We start from the raw sequence: 6,000 nt of genomic DNA, 5'->3' as shown, positions 1-6,000 counted from the left end.
GCTGGGACTACAGGCGCTGGCCACCTCGCCCGGCTAGCTTTTTGTATTTTTAGTAGAGACGGGGTTTCACCGTGTTAGCCACGATGATCTCGATCTGACCTTGTGATCCGCCCGCCTCGGCCTCCCAAAGTGCTAGGATTACAGGCATGAGCTACCGCGCCTGGCCTAGAAATAAACTTTAAAAAATACTTTTTAAAAAAAGTTTCAGAATATTAGTTTAAAGCCTGACTGCATCCAGGGATGCAATAAAATTTCTAATTACCTGTCTTTCAATCTCAGGTCTATTATTCTTTGTTTAAATCCACTTTTATATTGTCCCTTTTTTACTGTAATATGGATGCTTGTTACTCTAAGATTATTATCTGTTTTCAGCAGCTCAGCTTTCCTCTACTACGAGGTTCAAAAAAGACCCAGAACTGAGCCTCATTGAGCTATGGTTTGGTCATAACCAAGGATGAACTAATTGCTCTAGTCAGAGGGATGTGTTACTCTGATTGCCAGGGCAGGTCATATACTCACCTTTGTAGTTACAGAAGGAAGCAGCTCCAGTAATACCACAAGAATTAGCAGAGATGGAGGGATGGTGTCTTAGTCTTCTTTGTGTTGCTACAACAGAATGCCACACATGGGATAATTTACAAAGAAAATAAAATTTTCACAGTTCTGAGGCTGGAAAGTCCCATATCAAAGTGCTAGCGTCTGATAAAGTTGTTTCTGCCACACCATCCCATGGCCGAAGGTGGAAGGGCAGGAGATCACAAGATGAGGCAAGAGAGAAAGTGGGCCAGATTCATTCTTTTCATTAGGATAATAAAGAGAAGAGTTACCATTTTATTAGTAATTCACTCCTGTGATAACTCCCAGCATAATGCCATTAATCTGTTAAGGAGCGCAGAGACATGAACTAATCACCATTTAAAAGCCCTACCTCTCAGCACTGTTGCAGTGGGAATCAGGTTTCCAACACATGGAAGTTTGGGGAAACATTCAAACCATAGCAAATCATTTTAAGAGGAGAATAAGGGTGCTGACACCAGATGAAGAGTTGAATATTTTAACTACTGACAAATATATCTACTTTCCTTACATTTATTCAAAAACTTACTAACATATATTTTTGAACTTTTAAAACTCAAATCATTTTTTAAAGGCAGTTTTCTACAATCCTACCAACTTTTTTATAAATAGATGTTCAGCTTTAAGGTTGCATTCTTCAGCCTTTAATACATATTAAAATATATATGCATTTATATTTTTTACTATATGATTTTTCAGATCTCATCTGCTAAATTGAAAGGGAAATGTCTGAATCATGGGGTGCTAGTGGTCAAGGGAAAGTAGTAGAGCAATTTGTTCCCAAGTGCTACTGTCTGAATAAAAATACAAGATATTAACTTGACCGGTCTTTTTGGAATGTATAATTGTGTTTTTATTTTATAGAAATTTCTAATTTTCAGGATAAATAGACCTAAATTTCAATCAACTTAGATGGGAGTTGTTTGGATAAGTTCTCTTAATTGCTGGGAGGTACATTGACTATAAATCTCCAGTCTGTCTCATCCCAATAAACTCTACATCTGTGTGTTTTGATTGAAATTGGAATGAGAGCAAAGGGATGATCGTGACGAGAAAGATAAACTGCTAGAAGCGATTAACATTTATTATGATCATCTCTACACATTAGCCAACAGACATTTTTAGTAAAGTATAAATTGATGAATACAAGAGCAGGCTACCACAACTTAATGAAACATATCATTTTTCTTTCTCCACTGGCTTTATGTTAATGCAGAGTGAATTGTCTGGCAGGAACATCTGTTTATCTGTTGGACCCAACCAAAGTAATCTCATGTGCAGATTTTACTCATTTTCTTCAGTAGATCAGGTGAATAAGAAGGTTCCTGAAAATGATAACAAAATACCAGTATCACCAGCACAAATCTGTGCTGAGCCCTCTTGTGTTGCAGGCCTTGGAGATACAATAATGGGACAAGACAAAATATTCATGACCACAAGAAGCTGACAGACTAGGCATACTGAGGAAATAAAATTAAGACAGATTGAGGCCAACTCAGGGGAATCTTCAGGCTTGCTTCAGGAAATCATAGGATGAATTATTGGACCATCTACTACTCTGCCTTTCATCCTCATGAAACACTGAGATGATTTATATGAATAAAATTGCTGGTGATTCTCCAGGTCCAATATGAGTTAGTTAGTAAATCTTATGCACTATGGCAGGTGGAGATGGAGAGATGATCCTTAGGCAGACCCAGGTTGACCCTAGAGTTAGAAAATATTATTTTTCACCTGTGCATGCACACACACACACACACACACACCCCTAGAAAATTCCTCATAACTTGGACATGAAAATGCCACAGGATGAGTGGTAAAAATAGAAAAATACCTGCTTTCTGTAGCTACAGAACCTATGGGAAAATAAAATCCTTAAAATGACATTAGACTACAAACTTCTTATCATACTATCTATATTCCCTGCAACAAACAGGACCCATTCTCCATCACTCAGGTTGGAGGTTGAAACATTAAAAATTCCCAAAGTGAAACACTATGTGGATGGAAGAATTGGCCATGCATTAGCAAAGAAATTATCTTATTTTTATTTTTATTTTTTGAGATGGAGTCTCGCTCTGTCACTCGGATTGGAGCGCAGTGGCGTGATCTCAGCTCACTGCAAGCTCTGCCTCCCGGGTTCACACCATTCTCCTGCCTCAGCCTCCCAAGTAGCTGGGACTATAGGCGCCTGCCACCACACCTGGCTAATTTTCTGTATTTTTTAGTAGAGCCGGGGTTTCACCGTGTTAGATAGGATGGTCTCGATCTCCTGACCTCGTGATCCACCCGTCTCGGCCTCCCAAAGTGCTGAGATTACAGGCCTGAGTCACTGCGCCTGGCCAATGATCTCTTTTTTATTATCACTCTTAAAACCTCTTAACGTTGAAACATGCCTGAGAGCCTCCTCAAACAAACTGCAAAAGTAAAATAAAAATAACCTCTTTCATTAAACATTGCATAGGACACAGACTCCCTGAGGCTTCTCCAAGGAACCCGGTCTGAGCAACCTTACTCTAGACCTAGGGTGCTCCTCCTTCCTAGAAAGCAGAAGAGTAAAGAATGGTGAAATGCGCAGGTGAGGAAAATAAGTGGTATCAATTGTTAAATTTATTCATTTTAAAGATAACATAGGAATTGTCAAAAGTTTTTAAATGCTAATATTTTCGAAGACAGTATTCTAAGAGTTTTATTAGATGGAGAGTTTTACAAAGAAGTCAGCTTGTCCCTGTTTTCTTTATATGTCTGTACCCTCACATTTGTGTAACTTTGTTTGCTTAGAGGTCTATCTCTTTGTGTTTCTGCTGTTTCTCCTTCTCTGTGTGTGTGTGTATAAACAAATATTTTGTATATAAATATAGTATATGCATATATGCATATATATGTCTATACACACATATGTATGTGTATATATGTCTATACACACATACATACATATACATATATGCAAGTATATATACACATATACACATATACACCTCTGTGATATACACACCTCTGTCATATATATGTGTGTATATGTGTACATATGTGTATGTGAACACACATGTATCTATGTACACATATATATGTACACATATAGGTATATTTCTATATCTGGGTATATATACATATATGTACATATATACATACAAAAATATACATACATATTTATATATGTATACATACAAACATACACACATATGTAATATACATACACAAAACATTTATAATCTTTTCTGGAGCACTAGAGCAATTGAAATATCTTTCAAACACATTTTTAGTATTGAAATTGGGTCACTTAACATGGTAGTCACTAGCAAACTTGAAGATGGGATTTGCGTTATAATTTTTATCATTAGATTTACAGCTTTAGCCTCCTTCCTTGGTTCTTCTATGGCCAAAGTTCCTAGAGGTGCTGACTTAATGAAGCCAAGTTAGAGCAGACTTACTCTTGAATGTACTTTCTTCTGATGCACACAAATGCTCTTATTCATTATCCATCTTTATTTTTTAAAGTCAGTTCTCTCTTAGAAATGTCCCACACTTCCAATACTTCCAGGGTATTATTATTTTTTTATTTTTATTTTTATTTTTTTTTTTGAGGCGGAGTCTTCACTCTGTCGCCCAGGCTGGAGTGCAGTGGCACCATCTCGGCTCACTGCAAGCTCCGCCTCCCAGGTTCGCGCCATTCTCCTGCCTCAGCCTCCCGAGTAGCTGGGACTACAGGCGCCTGCCACCGCGCCCGGCTAATTTTTTGTATTTTAGTAGAGACGGGGTTTCACCGTGTTAGCCAGGATGGTCTCGATCTCCTGACCTCGTGATCCGCCCGCCTCGGCCTCCCAAAGTGCAGGGATTACAGGCGTGAGCCACCGCGCCCGGCAGGGTATTATTATTGTAATGCTGACAGGAGCGTTCTACGTACCAAAGGGGTGACATATCCTGAGGACAGGTCATACAATGAGTTGACACCTCTGCTAAGAAGGCTTGTTTGTCTAAGAGGCCTAGTGAAGTGTCTACCACCAAAGGGACAACTCTGGCTTTGGTGTTACACAAATATCAATGATTCTCCTTCTGTTGATCATACCAGCCACCGATGACACTGGAGCCTATGTGTAGATAGAATGCCTTGCTGGAACTCCATGGCATCTCATTAATTATTCATGGACAGGCATCATTGTAGTAATTGTCAAATAGACATTGAACTGTGATGAGAGCAATGTTTATTACGTCCAACTGAGGCAAAAAACTTCCGTTACTAGCATATATTGATGCATTCAGTAATAGGTTGCTCAAAACTTGTTGACTGACTGCCTAACTCCTATAGAGACTAATGAAAAGCCAAAGGATATGATCACTGGCTTCTCTTTATTTACTTTTACTTTATGTCTCCCTATTTATTCCAACAATTAAAGCAAACAGGAGAGAGAGTTTGCTTGGACAAAACAATGTTATAGGGAATGTAGCTAATAAATCTTAACCTTCATCTCAGCAAAAAAGCACCCTAGGCAGCTGCTGGGGTTTTTGCTTTTGCTGATTTTTAAAATAAATGAAAAGTGAACTGCAAGTTATAACAGGAAAGCCTGACCTACACAAATAATAAGACACCTCCACTTAACCCGAGCAATCAATACAGCCTCACGTAGGAAAAGTGCTGGGGAAGCTGGCTCGACACCCAGGGTAAATCCAGGCAGGGTAAGTGTTCCCAGCAAGGCAGCCCTAAACTTGTGTTTGTCTCTGCATTTCTCTCTGGCTTGTCCGTAAATCCAAAAAGGCTAAATTGAGTTCCTTTTTTTTCTCCCCTGAACACACAATAAGTATTTGTTCTGAGTCCTCTGCTATTATCTCCTATCCAGTTTCCCTCTGCCCATCTGAACCACATTAATTCTAAGACTTATCTTTTCTATTTTCCTTACAGAAAAAAAATGATCTCCATATAAACCTGAACTAATTCAGGTTCTCTAGGCCTCCAGTCCTTCCTTAGCTATTTAATAGTTTGACACATTAAATCTTTTTACTAAATGTTTACTATGTGCCTTGTGCCATGTTAAGCACTGGAGGACAAAAAGAAAAGGAGAACCAGTGGAAAAGGCATGATCTCTGTTTCTAAGGATTATGGTGAGGTGGGTACTAAGAAGCAAAGAAATAAAATGTGGTGGGGTGTGGGAATCAGATAAGCTTTTGGGACACTTTGCAAGGCAAGAAAGGGACTATGAGGGAGCAGGTGGTCACCACTCCTCAAGAGAGGTGTGCTTGGCTCAGGGCCTACAGGCCACAGTGCTGCTGTGCTCCAGGAGCAGACCCCACTCCCTGATGGCTCTTTCATTTTTAATGTGCACACTGACCCTGAGAATGCCTTATGATGTCAGACCTAGGCAACTGGTTGTCTGAGTTAAGGATCCTGCAGATCTTTAGGAAACTGCTGGGAAAGGCAAACTACCCAAA

General features: G+C 39.3%; 1 long non-coding RNA gene across 1 annotated transcript in view; it reads right to left on the bottom strand.

Annotated features, from left to right (window-relative positions):
• Window positions 1-1,704: 1,704 nt before the first annotated feature.
• Window positions 1,705-6,000, bottom strand: part of LOC126951349 (uncharacterized) — a 43,705-nt gene continuing 39,409 nt past the window's right edge. Inside the window, exon 5 of the long non-coding RNA XR_007724443.1 lies at window positions 1,705-1,901. This is a non-coding gene — a long non-coding RNA (uncharacterized LOC126951349). The remainder of the gene's footprint in view (window positions 1,902-6,000) is intronic.

The sequence above is a fragment of the Macaca thibetana genome, chromosome 3 (genome assembly GCF_024542745.1).
Source record: "Macaca thibetana thibetana isolate TM-01 chromosome 3, ASM2454274v1, whole genome shotgun sequence".
Lineage (NCBI taxonomy): Eukaryota > Metazoa > Chordata > Mammalia > Primates > Cercopithecidae > Macaca > Macaca thibetana.
This window is presented reverse-complemented; position numbering and strand designations above follow the sequence as displayed.